The 20009-nt window shown below is 38.8% G+C and overlaps 1 pseudogene; it reads left to right on the top strand.

The window, feature by feature from the left end:
- Positions 1-7936, top strand: part of LOC150004722 (dynactin subunit 6 pseudogene) — a 198311-nt pseudogene extending 190375 nt beyond the window's left edge.
- The last annotated feature ends 12073 nt before the right edge of the window (positions 7937-20009 follow it).

Here is a 20009-nt window from a genome sequence, read left to right as displayed (position 1 = left end):
ATCCCTCTGTCTATTTTGTACCTACCAGTTATGCTTCTTGACCCCTGCATCTTTTCCCCATTCTCCTCCTCTTCCCTCCTCACTGATAACCCCATTTGATCTCCATATCCAGAGACCACACCAAAACACATCATAATTAAAATGCTAAAGGTTAAATATAAACAGAGACTCTTAAAAGCAGCATGAGAAAAGCAGAGAGTTACCTACAAAGGAGTTCCCGTAAGACTTTCAGCTAATTTCTCAGAAGAAACTTTTCAGGCAAGAAGGGACTGACAAGAAGCATTCAAAGTGATGAAAAATAGGAATCTACAACCAAGATTACTCTATCCATCAGAGCTATCATTTAGAATGGAAGGGCAGATAAAATGCTTCCCAGACAAGGTAAAACTAAAGAAGTTCATTATCACCAGGTCCTTATTAGGTGAAATGCTAAAGGGACACGTTTAAGAAAAAGAAGATCAAAACTGTGAACGGTCAAATGACAACAAACTTGCAACTATCAACAAATGGTAAAATTTAAAGGCTGCATCCACCAGGTAGGAAGAATTCATTCCTTCTGGTATCTGGGGCACTTTGTCCAATAAGTCATGTTTACCATCTGGGCATTTTCTGGTGCCTGTGGATCAGCATCAGTGTGATTTCAGTAGAACTGATAGAATCTAAAAATTCAGAAGGCTCCTCGTTTGGTTTCTGTTAAATAGCACATACCATATTCAGGCTCTTTTCCTTTAGGCACTTCTCTTTAAAGTTCTTCCGATATGCACCTTTTGTAATGTTCTAAGGAGGCTAGGTCCCTGCTATTCATGTCCTAGTTGGACTCTGTCAAGGGAATCATCCTGGTTGGGTTGGGGGTCCCACTGGGATTCTTTTGATGGAGGCAATGAACCTCTTCATTAGCTTTATTTTTAATTAGCTTAGCTTTATTTATAATTAGCCATCTTTCATCTGCCATTAGCAGGATGTTAAAGGCAGCCTGTACATCTGCCCAGTTTGGATGGCAAGTAACAAAAATGAAGGTGATAAGCCCTAGCCAGTTTTCTCAGTTGGTTGGAGCATTATCCCATACACCAAAAGGTTGTGGGTTCAATTCCTAGTCAAGGCACATATTTCCATTGCAGATTTGATCCCCAGTTGGGGTGCAGACTGGAGGCAAGCAATTGATTTTTTTTTCTCATATCAATGTCTCTCTCTCTCTAAAATCATTAAACATAACCACAGGTGAGAATTTTTAAAAATTAAGGTGATAATATCTGCCATTTTCTGAGGATCCTCCTTATATGAGGTGGTTGGAATTCTTCCAAATCAGTAAACTAAAGTGGAAAATAGAGTATGGGCCCAATAGTAGCCAGTGGGCTATCTTTCCTGGTTAATTCCACCTATAGGGTATTGCCTCAAAGGAAATTGTTCTGCTCCAGATAAAGATGCTCCCTGCCAACTTGGGTGCCCTGCCAGGTCTTTGAAACCATTTCTTCATCATACAGGGGTAGAGCTGTTACCCCTCTGAGCCCTATTTCAGGGGTACTTAGAAGCAGGGGTGGTGGTAATGGAAATCTGACTGTTGTTAATCTTGCATACCCTGGGCTTGGGGCATTTAAGAGACTCATCTCTTTATTTTCCTTTTCTTCCTAAGCCTTACTTTCAGGGAGGGGTTTTGAAGCCAATTTCCTTCTTTGTATCATCAATTGTTTCTCTTTCTTTGCCAAATCCTTATTGTATAAAGACAAATGCCTGGGCAGAAGGGATTGTGTCTCATTTCCCTGACAATTGTCAGAACAATTCCAATTGCATTATGGCAAAGTAATTTAGGGAACAATATAGGGGACATTTTTCTCCATTGTCTAAAGTATACACAGTGTTACAATATAAAACTAATTCCTTCTTCACCATTGGATCATAGCTATATATGGACCAATATGCTAAAATTTGGCCCAGTGGGCTCCCTTCAGGAGTTGAAACAGAACAACACTTGATGGCACAAAAATACAAACCCAAAACCAGAACCATAACAAGACCCCAGACAAAGTGGGAAGATATAAACAAAACTTGGATCCATAATTCCATTCCACACTAGCGCTCACAAGCAAGTCTTAGCATTTTATCTTTTGCCAACCAATTATTGCAAGTAGTCCTGACTGGACCCAAACGGAACAAAGCCCAAGTGACAGGAATGGCCTGCCAACTAGTACCTCAAATAATCTTAACTGGACTCAAGTGGCAAAAGCCTGAGTGGCACATGGACCAAGTAACACAAAGCCCGAGTGGCACGAAGCTCAAGTGTCAGGGATAGAGGATCCCTGGTGTGCATGCTGGTTTGACTTACCCAGTCTTAGAGTCTGTCTGCTCCATAGAAACCTGTTTCCTTTCACCAGTCAAGTGTTTTAGGCTAATGCCTTGATAGGCATGCAAGGAAATTCTCCCCCAAAAGCTTTTGGCAGCTGCTGGGAAATCTCTACACTCCTGCTCCCAGGGTTGGCCTGCCATAGGTAGCTGGGACCCCACCCCTTCAAACCCTTTAGGACTTACCAAGGTCCATGTGGTCCCAGAGGAGTCACCAAAAACTGGAACCAAACAAATGAGTTCTGCTACCTGCCACAATGAAAGCCAAACTCGTGAGGCAGGTGCTGGTGTAAAAAGGAAGAGGCTTATTCAAGTGCTGTATGACCTGGGAGAATGGTGGGCTCCTGTCTCAAAGACCACCTCTTTTTCCTACTTAAACCTGAAGTTCTTATAGGGATAAGGAGGGGAGGGCTTTTATCCTATCCATTCATCTTTCTAGCTTTTGATACCCTCAGGCCCTGTTCATTCATATTTCAAGCATTTGGTGCATTCAGTGTAAGAATCTCCTCCTGCCGCCATCGTGGCCAGTAGGGAAGACTCCCCAGCATTCTGACTGACTGTCTAGAGTAAAAAAGGGAAAAGAAAATTGTCCATGGACAGAAGAGTATGGGGACCTAGTCTAAACTCTGGGGTGATCTCAAAGCATAATGGATTTGTGAAAATCAGAGATTCCCATGTCCCAAGAGGTTTTGACTTGTGTCCTTCAGAGTCTGTAGCTTGAAGCATCTTTTAGGAAAAATTTACCCATGAGCAAGAAAGATCATCTTTTTTATTTTTTAAATCTTCATCCAGGGATATATTTACTGATTTTGGAGAGACAGGAAGGGGGAGAGAAAGACGGAGAGAGAGATGGACATTGATGTGAGAGAGAAACACTGATTGGTTGTATCTCCTATACTCCCTGACTGGTGATCAACCCAGAACCTAGGCATGTGCCCTGACTGGGGATCAAACTTGCAACCTTTTGGTATATGAGACATGCTCCAACCAACTGAGCCACCTGGCCAGGGTAAGGATCATCTTTTACAGAACTGTATTGATGTATTATATTATTACCATGTCTTTAGGTCTTGCTTCTTTGTCTTACCAAAAACCCTTTCCATTTTAATAGAGAGGTAGGTAGAAAAGAACAAGACAGCTAGAAAGAAAGAGAGGGAGAGGGAGCAAAGACAAGGGCAAGAGAGGGAAAGAGAGAGAAGAAAAAGTGAGAATGTGCATGTGCCTGAAATATAGGGAGAGACAGAGAGATTGGAGGTGGTGAGAAGCAACAAAAATTTCAAGTTGCCAAAATGTATTACAGGGATACTTACAAATAGATATATCTCAGGGGTTTTATTATTTAAGAATAAAACTAAAAATAAGGACAATATAATTCTGACAATTAAAAAATAATACAGTTCAGAGCTAAAATAAAACTTTTTAGATATAGCACAGGGTTGGCTTTTTTTTTTTTTCTGTGAAGGACAGATGGTAAATAGTTTTGGCTTTTACAATCACTCAACTGTGATGTCATATCTTGAAAGCAGCCATGGACAATACATAAATAAGTGAGCATGGCTGGATTTGGCCTTCTGATATTAATTTGCAAACCTATGCTAGCCGATAAAATAATAACTGCTATTTCACAGGTTCAATATATATTTTTTATTCAAAACAAGACATTATCTTGGGACACATTTCTATTATCTTTCCAGTGTTAACAGGCCACAATTTCATGTTAAGTCAGAAAATTTCATGTTTTTACTTTGAGGTGGGAAACTCTGGGGCATGATTCTTTCCCACACTTGCTCACTAGTTCCATAAATTTGGATCTTGTATATCTTTATAGAAGGAAGGTAACTTTGTGACTCAAGCAAAAGGAAGATCAGTAGATTTTGTGCCTTGTCTTGTAAACCCAGAGCAAGGATACTATAGCCACATGAATGACCCTTTTGCAGAAACCCAGCTGAGAACCCGGGGGAAATTAGACACAATGAACCTAGAGGATGCATGATCTAATTCTTTACCTGCAAGAATAGATCATACTGTGGCTTTCCATTATCTCACTAGAAATCATAACCCTCAAAGAACATTTGGTTTGTACAGTTGTGCTTGTGTATGTCTTGAGCTCAGTGAAATTCTGGGTCAGGTACTGAGTCACAGAGCCCAGTTTGCCAATGAATAAAATAAAAGGTGGGAATGTTGAGAGAATTTCCCTTAGGGAATTCCAGAAAAACAGTGTTCCAAATCATTCAAGCACTGTATCTCTGGCCTTGGCTTTTCCCATAGCAGAGATGTTTAAATAGAATGATTTGATATTAGATAAGTTAAATTAAAATCACCACATTTGAAAAGATAATCCCTAATAATCAAAAATATTTCCAAGCTCTAGCCATTGGTCTATTTATTTGAAACAATATTAATAAGGCAAAATTCCTGAACAAGAAAAGGATTTGACAAGGCCTTCAGAGGTCATTTCAATAGGAGTTCTGGTCCCTTACAACTTTAAAGGGTCCTAGTGTATCAAGAGAGACATTTCAAAGAAGGGTTTTATTTTAGTCACAACAATGACTCACTGTGAGAACAAGTAAAACAATAGCAGGCGGAGAACCTGACAATTATCATAGCAAGGAAGGGAAATTGACATGATAATCTCAACAATGTAATCAGTAAATATGTGTGAAACTCCACCTCAGAGGCTGTGTGCCAAGTTTAAGAGCTACCCAGAGGACATGCTGACCCACAACTCTGTGGTCATACATTTTTTATTTGTCCACCCCTTTTCTGCCTCTAAAGATGAGTTGGGAAATTTCTTGTCCAAGTTACATTTTGTAATCTTACTTAAACTTTGGAAATGGCAACAAATATTGAGAAATAAACATACTGTCAGAAAATTTTGGAGAGTTGTATGGATTCTTCCATCAGCCCAAAACGTCTGCCTATCAGCAGCAATGTCTTTTTTGTTTTTACAGTCTTATTCATTTTTTTCCCAAGCAAACTTTATCCATACAGAAAAGTGCATAAAACATAATAATTTGACTCAATAAAATTTTTTAACAATGTGAAAACACAAAATTAGAAAACTATGGCAAGAGAAGACTCAAAAGAGTGTGAAGATTGCTCCTGGAGCAATTGTGTATGTAGAAAGTGAAATCAGGGGTGATGTAACTATAAGACCTAAGACAGTGATCCACCCTAAAGCACGGACCAATAGTGATTGGTGAAGGCAACCTAATAGAAGAAAAGGTGCTGATGATAAATGCTCACTGTGATAATATTACCCCTGACACCGAAGATCTAGAAAGTAAACCTATGATGACTGGCACCAATAACACTGGGGAACACAATTTTTGTTGAGTTATATCTGACACTTGTTTTTGACTAACTTTTGGCATCAGAATCCAAATGTAATCCAGTTTTTCTCTATCACATCAACTTTTTAAGGTACAGGATACCCTCTCTTTATCCCAAAAATCATACAAATTTACATACAAAGGAAAATAAAGGAAAAATTACCTGAATATACTGTTTAATTGGAGTTATTTTATTTATATAAAGGCTTCATATTGTTACTGTAAGTCAATTTGTGTATAACTAGTAAAGTTCTGCTACCAGACATACATATTAAGGTATTTTTAAATGACAGGCTAGGAAATGCCAAAATGAGATATTTGAAACAGTCTCCTCCAGTTGGCAAAGCTTTAACAAATTGCTTCATGAGACCCAGTTTTATGTGCAGAGGTGGGAATAGAATTTTCTTTCTGTCAATAAGTGGCTCATGTAGAATGTTTGGATCTCCAGGTTTGAGGTCAGATCTTGGAGACCAGTTTGACTCCACCCAATACTTCTCACGAGCTCTGCTGTCCCATATACAGAAAACAGGGATACTTGGTGTATCTGCATTGCTGACCAAGAAGGAAGCAGACCATTTTAACATCAACACAGATGATCCAATTGTGCTTGTGGTATTGCAATAGATCAATGACTCTCTTTATGTCTTCATATTCTTCATGAAAACAACTGAATGGCCAACTGGGACTAAACCAAATAAATTGCCATTGTGGAGGAGGACACACTTCAAGCTCCACTTTGAGCTATCAATGAACAGTCACCATTCGATTGCATGATACATTGGAATTCCCAATTCCTCCATTAAACCATGTATGTTATGGCAATATACAAAGCTACCATCACTTCGAAAGTACTGCAGAAATGCACTTTCTCTTGACTGAAAGTAGGATGCTTTCACTCCTTTTTCAAGCAAGTTTTTCTCATGAAGTCTTGCTGCTAGGAGTTCTGAAGCCTTTTTGGATAGTCCCAAATCTCATGCCAAATCATTCAACTCATGCTGATCAAATCCCTTATGAACTGAGTCATCTTCAATTTCAAAATCTTCATCGTTGCTGTCACTTGGTTCTTCACTATACTCCTGTTTTTTCAAAAGAGGGTAGTTCAATGAAAACTGGCACTGGGATTTTAGCTGAATGAGGCACTGGGCATATAGCTGATGGTAGACTAGAATACACTATTTTACATTTATTTTTCTTGTTCTATTCTGACGTTTTTACTATACAAAAGTAATAGTCACTTAAATGATCTCTGGGGTCTCGCCAAACCATAGGTATACCAAATGTCAATTTATCACATGTTTCCTTTGTTCACATTTGTAAACTCTCAACCCACTGCTTGCACCACCTTGTGAGGGGCCCAAGACTTATCTTGATCACCAAGTTTTACTTTAGAATATGCAAAATAGGTTTGCCTGACAAATGCGCTGATGTTTGTCCTTTGGGAATGGTGAAACTGCCACAGATATAACAAAATAAATCAGCGTTGTTTAGGCACTTATGATGAGAAATAGCAAAGGCAGACATGATCTGAAGGAAATAAAATAAGTATGAATGTAAATAAAAAGGTAAGTTCTGCTAACTCCTTGTATACAGACAAGAACTTGGACTACACTTCGGAATACGGTTCACTTTATAGAGCGGCACACAACCTCTCACCACACTGTCTCATGTGTAACTGAATAGCCTAGACAAGTATGAACCTGTCGCTCATCTCCAAGGTCATCCCCTACCCCTTCCCACTAGAGGGAGGTTTGCTCTTAGCCAATAGGAGAGCACTAGTGCTTCCCTCTATCCAGGCTCGATCCAGCCTGGGGTGGTTGCATTAAGATAAGTTGTAGAGAAAAACTTGATGTGATAGAAGAAAACTAACTGCAGTTTTGAAATTTGCATGCCTATTTAAGTCTCAAACAACTGAAAAATCAAACTCAACAAGATTTATGTTAAAATTATTCCCCTGTGTAATGTGTTTGAAGTTGGCTGTTATTCCCAAGCCATGAAAATAGGAGATAATAATATTATTGAATCAAAAGCATACATAAGCAGAAACATAATAGTGACAAGTGTGGCATTATTGGGGCTTGTTGCAACCTAAATACATTTGGAGTCATTCCTGAGAATACAGTGATATATGGCATAGACTGTCTTCATTGGGGCAGACTGAGTGACCAGACCCTTAGGCACTACAGCTGGATTTCCTGATGAAAATCTTGCCAAACTACCACTACTTAAAGAAAACTACAAAAGGAAGCTCAACTCCAGTTACGAACTAAGAACTACCTATGACATCAAGATAACATTTTGTCTTTGACCACTGTCTTTTGAAGGGACCACCATGTTTATGCCCTCTTAGCAGGTAATAGCATAATATAAGTTGACTTTATTTTGTAAAACTTGAGTTACAAAGGAAAGTGATAAATTTTCATTGTAACTGTCCTCTATAATTTATATAAAATGTATTATTTTCCTATATCCTTGTTCCTTTTCTGATAATTTACAGATTTAGCTTTCTTTTGTTATATAAAATGTTGGCTGCAAATTTTAGTTGCATAAAAGATTACCTGTGATAAGAAAGGGCATATTGTTATGTATTTATACTTTGCCATATACTAAACTAAATAAAAATGTTGATGACAGAAAAAAAAACCCACAAAATTAACCAGCACCCAGATAAAAAATATTACTAGCTCCCCAGGAATTGCCTCTTGAGCCCCCACCCTGATGCCATCCCTCTTTTAACAACATAGATTATTTTGCATCTGGGTACTCAAGGAGGGTGGTCCTATTCCTAGGGCATTGGGCAATGTCTGGCGACACTGTTGGCTAACACAACTGGGGAGTGGGTGCTTCTGGCATTGAGTGAGCTTGTATGCCGCTAAGCATTTTACAGTACACAGCACAGACCCCACCACAACAAAGAATTTCCTGGCCCAGTGTTACTAACACCAAGGTTGAGAAACCCTGTTTTACAAATGAAACCATATAATATGCTTGCTTTTGTGTCTGTCTTCTCTTGTTCACTGTGATTTCTGTAAAATTCATCCATGATGTCACATGTATCAGTAGTCCATTTATGCTCATTGTTGCAAGGGATTACTCCGCTCACTTTTTTCTCCTCAGAAGTTTACTTGAAGATATTTTTCAAACTATACTTAGTCTTTTTCAAAATTTTAAATCTTAATTCTATACTTTTGCTTTGGGCACTGTAAGAAGGTGGATATGCTGGTTTATTGCACCAAAGATTAATACATTACTTGCTTGGTTATTTGGCTGAGTGACTATTTAATTTTTAAAAAAATTCATTCAATAACCAATAAGCAGCTATTTCCTGTCAGGTCCTGGAGGGTGTAGAGACAAGTAAGAAACTTACATTTTAGCACTTTTATTTATATGTCAACAAAAGTACACTCAGGCTCTAGGATGGAGGAGGTCATTTTTGGGAATAGAGTGGGGCTGGAGAGCGGCAGACAGTAAGTATGAGAAAATGATGCCGCCCTTTCCTACCTTCTCAACTTGTTACCTGGGGTGTGCTTTTACAACATTTCCTCTTACATTTTTTTATGATCATCTCACAAACCACCTTAAAACTGTTGAAAAGACAACCCTTTTGGACTATGTACTTAGGAGAAGCTCCTGCCCTTGGCCACACACTTCTGAGTCCATACAGGGATTTTATCTGGCCAGGCAAAATAATTAAGTCCATTGGTCCTTCAGTCACTAAATAGCTGGAGGGGATTCAAAGTTATCCTACCCCTGTAAAAATTTTATATCCATTCATAAAGCAAATAACATTCCAGTGATATCTCAACCTCAGCGTCATTGATATTTGGGGCCATTGAATTCAGCTGTGGAGGCTGTTCTGTGCATGGGAGGACATTTAGCAATCTCCCTGACCTCAACCCTCTAGATGCCAGTAATGTCACTCCCTTTTGTGACAACCAAAAATGCCTCCAGACATAGCCAAATGTCTCCTGTATGGGTGGGGCAAAAGCATCCCCGGTTAAGAACTACTGACCTAGTGTATAGGACACATTTCTTTACCAAGCAAACATTTTGTGTTCTTCTTAGTAAATATCTCAGCTTAATAAAATTACTGGCTTTGAACACAAACAGGGGGGATATCTTCAGTGTTCATTCTGGAACAAATTTACAAACTGGAATAAACATACCAATCAATGAAATTATCATTTGGAGATCACACTCAAAATAGGTATGACTTGGACCCGTGGTTCTGTTTTCTTATATAGGTCTTTGGAATGCTTGAAGGTCAGCTTTTGAAGATAAACCTTTCAATTCAGAACCTCTGTGTTGGCTTGGACACAGGTTTAGTCTGGGATGTCTGGAAGACTGATATCCAAGGACATTTCCCTTTTGCTTAACATTTTGGTGGATAGTATTTCTATTGTGCTTGAATATTCCATCCCAGAATCACAGTTCTCAACATGGAGGTTACTGCACTTCATAATACTGGAAGAAAGTTAGCGCTTGGTAGGTAGGGAAGGACATAGCTTAAAACTTTTTGAATACTTACTACCTTCTTGGTACAGCGCTAATCATTTTGTATCCTTATTGTATTTAATCAGCACAGCAATCTAACCAGGTTAATATGATTATTATGTGCATTATTCCTAACAAGAGAACTGAAGTGAAACAATTTGCGTAAGAGAAATAGCTGGCATGAGGGGGAGCTGGGTTTGAACCCATGTGTGGTTGACTCAAGAAAGCTTTGAGAAGTAGAGTTGATTTCCCCTGACTTTGAGCCTTGGTTGGTTCCATGACTAGTTTTGACCAATAAGAATGATGCAGTTCTTAAGAGATCTGCGGTTTGCATATTTGTTTGTTTTGGAATGTTCTCTCACACTCACAGCAGCAAGACGCAATGTTAGAAGTTTGATGATTATCCTAAGACTTCCATACTGTGAGGAAGTTCAAGTTAACCACGTGGGGAGAGAGGCCATGTGGAGAAGCAGTGAGGTGCCAGAAATGTGCATGAAGCCTTGTTGTATCTTCCAGCCCAACCCCATCTGTAGCTGAATGAATGACCCCAGTGAATGAAGCACTACCCACATTCTTCGTCCACATAACTGTGAGGAAATAAAGTTGTTGCTGTTTTAAGCCACTAAGCTCTGGGGTAGTTTGTTACATGGCAACAAATACACAAAACACTAGATGGGCTTGATTCCAACACATGGTAATTTATAGGGAGACTAGAGGGTAGAGAACTGACTTTGTTCTATCTCCATTGACATGTGAGGAAAACTGCCTGTGTTCTCTCTCCAGGCCCCCAGGTTTTGTGACTGAGGTTGGATTCATGTTGCTTCTAGTTCTAAGGCTCTGTGATTTCAAATGTGTACATATATAAAGCTATGAAGTAAGGCACATGGTCAGTGTATTAGGTTGACTTCTCTGATTCACTAAATTTTAGTTTAGGAAGCCGTGCAGAACCTGTATTTTTTACAAATTTTCTTTAAAGATTGTTTTTCTTATGAATATCTCCAGAATCCAGAGATCCTATTAATGGTATAATGCTGTGGAATCTCTAGGTAGGCAGTTAAAACAATATTTCCCAAACTGAGGAAAGGGTGTTATAGAATACACTTATATAATTAATAATTATGCTTTTACTTTACAGTTATCTTTCACTTATGGCAAGTGATACTGACCTTTCATTTACGCCAATGGTAAAAGTTTTAAGACAACTTTAAGTTAAAACAGTGAATTGGTTTGAAAAATATTAAGTAATTTATAGTACCAGTGGTATGAAAACATGGCTAAAATATTGAAGGTGATAGATAAATTAACAAAGTTTTGGAAATGCTCAATAAGACAAAGACAACTAAAATGCCATTGCAAAATACATATTTCTGTTTCTTTCTTTCTGACCTGGTCAGTCATGCCTGCAACTGGCTGTTTTGGTTGATCACACAAGAGGACCACTCTTGGTGCACATGTCATTAATCACATCACCATGGCAGTAATTCCTCATGTACCACTAAATTTGGTTCAAGATAAAATCCACTGGAAGAAGAAGAAAAATTAAAAAAAAAAAAAAAAAGAATGTGGACTATTAAAAGTTCAATTTGGAAGGCAATGGATTTAGGTAAGAGTGTTATGTTTCATTTGGAATGACTAAATAATAATTAATGTGATTGATGTTGACTGTAAGGGTAGGGAGACATGGCAAAGCATTGAGCCAGAAGTCAACGAGCAGGCTCTGGTGACATTTGGGCATGATGGTGCTTCTGTGTAAGACTGGTTTGTAGACAACATTGCAAAGTCTTGCCTTCATCACCACTCTTGGACAATCTTATCCTGGATACTATGATTGCTAATCTGCATGTGTATGGTGATTCATGCTTTTCATATTTATAGCAATATAAGCATAGAAATAAATCTGCAGATATATCTTCAAACCCTTCATAGCATTTACTGTAGTAGTAGAAATTGGTAGGATATTCACTTCTTAATGTCCATAGTTTTGCAATGATCATGTATTATACCTCTAATGAGAAAAATAAAAAAGCTAAATGATATAGAAAAATTAGAGTATGTATGTATATATATCAATATATAGACACACACATCCTATTGTTTCTATTTCTCTGGAGAACCCTAATACAACAACCAATTAATGAATATAAACAAACAAACAAATATTAGGTTCCTATTGCCTTTGCCTCCTACAACAGCTCTCCAACAGGCTGCTCAACTATATTGAGGCATACAAAGGCAAGTTCTCCCCTTCCTCTCCATCCCACACAGCCAAAGATGTTACTCATAACACAGTGGGCAAGAATTCTCCTGCAACCAATTCTTGCTCTTGCAGAACTCATAATATGGTGTCACGAACATCTCATTCTTTTGCTCATTAGTATATAACTGCAAGTAGCTCTGGGATCACCATATGTCTTACGAAATGGACCACACAGAGAAGGCATCCTAACACTCCACTGAGAACTTCCAACTACTGATAACGCAGGTGTGACCTGTCATCTCTCCTTCTGTGTAGAACCTGTCCCCTGGCTGTGTTTTGTGCAATATTTACCAAGTCATACTGGATTCTCAACAGGTTGACTGGTCATGCCCTTAGGCTTCCAGCAAAGCTGGCTGCTTAAGGGAGAGAATGAGAATACAGATTTAGTGTTTTATACATGTATCACATGTATATAATTTTAAATTGATTTACCTATCAGTGGGGTAAACATAGTCTTTCAGTGTAAAGGCTTATAAATGTCTTAATTCCTAAATGCTACTAAATCTTCTTGCTTAGGAACCCACAGTTTTTTTTAGTACCTGGGCTGTATAGACAATCTGTTGTGTAAAGAAAGCACAAGCAGGCACTGTCCTACTACTCAGCCTGACACATCCCTCTGGTTTTCTGGAACTGTGCGATCCAGCTCCATTTCCTTCCTCTATCCTTATCTTACTTCAAGGCCAAATAAAGTCTGGCTTAGAACTCCTAATGACAGGTTAAGTAAGAACCATTACTTTAGGTTCACCTGGGTCTTACTCCGAAGTTCAGCATCTACTTCAATCCATTTGTTCTTCATAACCTTGTAGGTGTGAAAGTCTTCACAGACTACAAAGATCACACAAATGACTGTTTGAAAGTCACAAGGTAGTGGAGTCAAGGTAAGATTTGTTTTCTAGGATCCTAAGATTCCAAGAGATAAAGTAATTTAGACAAATGGGAATGGCTAGGGAGTGCCAAATCAATGTTCACATATCCTACATCCAAGGCTTTCTCTTTAACATCACATGTCTTTCATTCAAACAACAAATTTTAAAAAATGCTTGTTATGTGTTTAATACAATGATGAACAAAACAGACACAGTTCATGCTCTTATGGAACTTACCTTCTACTGGGATCTCTTTCTGAAACAAGTTACATCAGTGATTCTCAACCAGGGATGACTTTTCCCCTCAGAGGACACTTGCCTGGAGACACTTTTGATTGTCCATCTGGGAAGAGGAGGTGCTACTGACATCTTATCTACTGGGGGAGGCCAGGGATGTCTCTAACCGTCCTACAGTCCACAGGACAGTTCCCATAACAAAGGATTATCCAGCCCTAATGTCGATAGTGCTATGGTTGAGAAACCCAGATGTACATCAACTATTTTCTTCAATACATGTATAAAAATAAAATTGAAACTATTTTAGATAAGGAACCCTAAATACACATGACAAAGCTTCCACCATGCAGGAAATATTTGGTGAATTGTAATAGGAAGTTGAAGAGATTTCTCCAAAAGAAAGATATTAAAAATACAAATTTACAAAACGTGAGGAAAGATTTTTCTAGCTATACGCAATGTTGACATACTGTTATAATAACAGTGACACGCAGCATGTAAATAGTGTTTTCATGTTATGGTGCCTCTGAATTTCCCAGTACCCCAAATTACAAAGAAAATGAGAACCACACATTCAGATAACTAAAGAACTACTCTTTTAATGAAATTGGAACACCAATATTGCATATCTGGAATGTGACTTTTCAATTTAAAAGTCTAATTTCTGCAAAAGCAAGGAATCCTTGCAGGTAAAAATGATATCTTTTAAGACAGTGGATAGCTAATTCCAGAGTTTTCTTTCCTAAGCAAATGAATAAGAGTGGAAGTGAGGTTATTGTCCTGGACCTTGCAACTGTGACCCAGGGCTACCTGGTCACCCGGCGGGTGGCATTGTTTACCAGGGCATGGTGCAACAGTTTTCTCAGGTTGTGACAGATAATAAGTAGCTGGTTCAATTGAGTTCCCCACCTCCTTTTTTTTTTTTTTTTTTTTTTACTGTAACATGCCAGGCTTTTCTTTAAACATAAATTTGGGGACACCAATTAACTTCCATGGGAAAAATGAGCAGGAAATTAAATAACAATAAGCAAATTAGTATCTGGGAATAAATTTTGCATAATGTTCACAGTCATAAACTTGTGTGACCTTAGACAAGTAATTTCCCCTCTTTGTCCCTTAATCTCCTCATATGTAAAATAAGAAGGGTGGATTAGATGATTTATGAACACTTACTGTGATTAAGAAGTGTTCTGGATGATACCCCCTGCTTCCCTCTGCCCCAAAACCATCCTCATACTTTATCTCCTCTGCTTGGGTTTAAAGACAAAAGTCCTTAATGAAATGAACAGGCTGTCATTTATCTCTGAAAAAGCAGACCGACAACACTAAGCCACAAGAACATGTATCTTTGGGTCAAGTGCTAAAAATCCAAATTAACAAAAATATACAAATAAAAAAGCTGGGAGTTCATAGAACAAGGCCAGAGTTTGGACCCTTATCTTGATAAGTTTACTCTGTTCATGGTCATGGTTGCTCTTTGTTACAAGAGAGACCTATTAAAATTGCATTGAGGATGCTGTGCTACCCCATTATCTTGACTAAGAAAGACATTTGAAACTCCCTTTGTAAGGAGCTTGTTGTCTTAATCAACAGGGGTAGAGATTGCAGGTGGCATGGAGTGGACTCAGGTTCTAATGGAAATCTTTGTTTTCTCCTGGGTGTTTGTGTTTGGTGCTTATGCCTGGGATTATCCTGGTTGTTTATGAAGGTGTTTGTGTTTGGGATGGGCCTCAAATCAAAGCCAGCAACTTCTGCCCACAGACTTTCAATCTGCAAGGTTTTTTGGAGACATGCAGTTCTTCAACTCAACTGAAGTTCTAGGGGAATTCCAAAATTGACTATCAAATCCAAGAAGAGAGATGTTGCCACTGCTTCTCTGCCAAAGGTGATGGCAGGGTCCTTGTTGGGTGTTGGGCAATCTCTCTGCCAGTAATGACTTCCCCTGCCCTGACCCCCACCACCTGCCTGAGTGTGGGGCATAAGTTTTGGGAGCTCCTCAATGTTGAGCACCCTGGGTTGGTTACCCCTCAGCTGGCTTCCAGAGCCTTGTTCTCACACCCTCACAGAGGTCTGGAAGGATCCCTGGAAAAATTTTGCTAGCATAACAAAGCTTATATCTGTCTGGACAGTGCTTTAGCAGTCTCTGGACCAAATTAATAAGGAGGCAATCTTCATTTCAGAAATTAATGAGGAAAACAGAGCTTTCCTTACCCAGGGCAGGAATAATATAGGCAATTTATTGTCTAGCAATAAGGCCCAAGTTAGTAAATGCCAGTTACTATTTTATGGCCCTTGAAGAACCAGGTCAAGTAAACTCTATGCCCCCAAACAACACTGGAACCATGTGGTTCCAGCTCTTTAGGCTCCTTTCCCCAAAATTAGTACAGTAGCTTCCTGGAGATGGCTGGAAAGAGTTGAGCCTTTGGAATTTGGCCTGAGTTTGTAAATCTTTAGCTAACAGAGTCCTAGTTCAATGCTTCTTTTACAAAATTGGAAAGATAATGAGTGCTATTATTAAATTACCCTGGGGTTTGCAACCTTTTTGATTTCTTACTCTCCCTGTAGAGGACCCTCATTTTTCTCACCATAGACAGCACCTCTGTAGGTGAACTGTAGAATGTGCCATTCCTTCAAAAAAAAAAAAAAGGCTCATTGTTTGAGTCTCTCATACTTCTCTTTCAACATGCTGACTTGCTTTGGTTACACTTTTGGAAACTGGCAGCCTTAGGGGGTATTTTGTGACCAGTATTATGATTTTTCTTTGAGCTTGCCAGTTGTTTTCTGATTTTGGGTCAAGTCAGTCCTGTTGGATCTTGATACTTACTCACTTTGTGTTTACTCCACAGGGGATTTCATCATGGTGCCTCGGGGGATGGACTGCGTACAGTTTTCTGTATATGTGATGAGACTCAGTCTCAATGTGATCCAAGTATTGGGCAATCTCTTCTGCCTCTTTCCAAAATGGTACTTTTATTGTGTGTGTGTGTGTGTGTGTGTGTGTGTGTGTGTGTGTGTGTGTGTGTGTTTAACCTACTTTTAATGGCAGGTTTTGCTTCCCTTGCACATAAAAGAAGTTTGTGTTGATTTTTTTTCCTAGCTCTGAATTAAGAATGATGTAGTTTGAGGGCTAGAAAGGGACTTTCTGAGGAGGTTTATTTCTTTCTTTAGAACATACTTTGGGTTAGTTCCATCTTGAAGAAGCTAGTGTTGTGACCAGTTTAAGAAGGTACCACTAATTTAATGGTTGGAATCAAGCATTACAGATCGGGAGTAAATGTTATAGGCTGACTCTTGGGTTAGATCCATCTAATCCTGGTAGTCATAAGAGCTAATATCTTTCCCCTGAGCTAGACCAATCTGATAAAGGACAATTCTTCCAACGAGCAGATCAGAGTATCTAGACATGCAGATTTTCCTATTATCAAAGGAACAGAACAGGGAGGCCTTTTATCATTAATCAATAGCAAGAACTTTAGGAAATCCCAGTTAGTATTTCTGGGCCCACAAATCTAAGCTATGTCTAATTACAAACCCCAAAGGATCCTGAAGTAAGATTACTTCAGCCCTTTCATAACGTAAAGAATGCCTTCAGGTGAGTCCAGTCTCCATTTCCTGAGCATGCTGCAGTCACTAAAATTGAGACCATGAAGTTGGCTCATAGTCCTGTTTTTCTTTTCTAATATTCCTTTAAGAGAGATTCACGGTTTCTTATTTAAATTTGGAAACAATGATGAGTTCAGGCTACACCTGCATTTTAATTCCAAAGTAAGTTATATGCAAGTAAATTCACAGGGTAAAAATTCCTAAAACACATAAACTATTTTATGCACTGTTATATCTCTGCTCTAAATCCTGCGATGACTCTATTTCATATAGGATAAAAGCTACAGTTCTTACCAGGACTACAGCCTCAAGGCTCCCAGCTCCAGTGCGCCTACTGACCTCATCTTCTGTGACTTTCCACCTTGCTCGCTCCTAGCTGTTTCTTGAACATGCCATGCATGGGCCAGCCTTAGACCCTGTGCTTTAGCTGTTCCCTCTGCCCCAGATATCCATATGGCTCATGTATCTCCTCCAAGCTTCTGCTTGTTTCCTTCTCCAGGAGGCATTGCTGACTAGCCAATTTAATCGTGCAATATGTCTCCCGCTGCTTCTTTGGGACTCCTGATTGCTCTGTTATGCTTTACTTATTGTTTTTTCAAAGTGCTTAGAAATACTATGTAACTTAATTATTTTTATGTTATTGTCTCCTCCACTAGTATGTAAGCTCCATAAGGACAGCAATTTTTGTCTGCTTTGTTCAAATATCACATGCCTATAATAGTGCCCTAGTACTGAATGCTTAGAAGGTACTAAATAATAAATAATTTTTTAATTTTTTTTTTATTGGGTTATTTTAGATTCTACAAGTGAGGTCATACAGTATTTGTCTTTCTCTGTCTGACTTATTTCACTTAGCATAATACTCTTAAAGTTCCCTCCATATTATTGTAAATGGCAAGATTTCCTTCTTTTTATGGCTGAATAGTATTCCATTGCCCATATATACCATATTTTCTTTATTCAGTCATCCATCAATAAACACTTAGATTCCTTCCATGTCTGGCTATTGTAAATAGTGCTTCAGTGAACATGGATGTTCAGGTATCTCTTTGACATAGTCACTTCATTTCCTTTGGAACATCCCCAGAAGTAGAAGTGCTGAATCCACAGTGGCTGTACCAGTTACTTATTTTTCTTTTTACTGTTTCAGTTTCTTCAAGCTTTAGATCTTTTACCTGAAAGCAACCTCTCTGCTCCTCCAGTAATAGAAAAATTCAGAACTCCAGAGATTTTGCGTAAACACAGTTGTTTTGTTCATACTGTAGCTATCCTGGTTTTTTAAAAAAGAACGAAAACTACATTTGTCAGGAGAATTGTGACCAGTTGTAAAAACACATAGTTAATATTATTCTTAGTACTATGCCCAACACTGGAGCTAGAGAGATTCTTATAACTCATATCATGCATTTCTCTGCTCAAAACCATCTAGTGGCTTTCCATCTCACCATTAGGTGCCAAGCCCTTACACTGTCACAGCTGGGTTAAGCTGAAACTACTTTCCCCAGAATCCTCTTCCCCGAATGATTCTGTGTCAGAGTTAACCAAAGAGAAATCTGTGCAAGGTTTAGAAGTGCAACAGTGGCCACTACTCTTTGAATGTCTTTGCAGTCAAATACGATAAAGAACAAACACAGATGTGTCCAGATGTTTTTCACTTTCCTCTGCCCCATGTCTAGCTTTTCCTGGCTACTGAGCAACAGCATCCCCAGGCCCATCTCCAGATGCTCTCTGTGGACACACAAAGGTATTGCCTATGCGCAGTCTACAGTTTTTCATAGGTCCTTCCTCTAGGTCCTCCTTATAGTTCTACTGCAGCAGCAGCTAGATGTGACAGATCTCAGATGCCTTTCTTCCCAGCTCTGGCTTGTTCACATACATAGGGCTGGTTGGTGACTCTGTTTCTTCCCAGCTCTGGCTTGTTCACATACATAGGGCTGGTTGGTGACTCTGCTCTGACATCGAACACCCACTTCCAAACTGTTACCTCCCAGCTCCTCCCATGATTCTGTAAAGTCTAATTGCTACAATAAAGCCCTTATTCCAAAATACTCATAGTGGTTCTGCTTCACTGATTGAAACTTGACTGATAAAATCTCTAAGAGATCAGACTATACTTGGTGCTTCTTCTGCCTAAGAATGCTCTTTCTGGAGATAGTCATAAGACTCACTTTCTTTTGTCCTTCATATCATTGTTCAAATGTCATCCTAGAGTGACATTCCTGATATAAAATAATAGCTCTTTCCCAACCCATGCTTGGCTCTTTCTATCTACCTTATCTATATTATTTTTATTCTACTTATTACTACTTAGCATGTTATTTATTTACTTACTACCTTCTTTCCCACTAAGGGTTCTTACCTGTGGTCAGCCTGGGAGTCTACAAGGTCCTTGCATAGGAAAATAATCTTATCATGCTTTTACCACCCTCCAAATGAAATTAAACATTTTCTTCAATTGAGTACAGACATTAAACCACAATACAGTTGTTCACAATATCGTGAAATAGGATTTATGCTCATCACTTTGAAGTTATAATAGTCAATAAGCTTGCAAATAGATGGCATGTGATTAAAGCCTTCCTATTTAGAGATGCTCATGGATAGCTGGCCAATCATAGATCACTAAAGGGTGAAATCAGGAATTATTTTTTTTTAAAGTATGTTTTATTGATTATGCTATTACATACTCCCTCCCTTAGTTCATGTCAATGGGTCATTTATATAAATTCCTTGGCTTCTCCATTTACCTTACTATTCTTAACATTTCCTTGTCTATTTTGTACCTGTTATGCTTCTTGATCCCTGCACCTTTTCCCCCATTCTCCCCTTCCCCCGCCCCACTGACAACCCTCCATATGATTTCCATATCTATGGTTCTGTTCAAAT

Source organism: Furipterus horrens, unplaced genomic scaffold (genome assembly GCF_987537825.1).
Source record: "Furipterus horrens unplaced genomic scaffold, mFurHor1.1.pri manual_scaffold_7, whole genome shotgun sequence".
In the NCBI taxonomy this organism is placed as follows: Eukaryota; Metazoa; Chordata; class Mammalia; order Chiroptera; family Furipteridae; genus Furipterus; species Furipterus horrens.
Note: the sequence above shows the minus strand (reverse complement) of the source record. Positions and strands in the feature narration are given on the sequence as shown.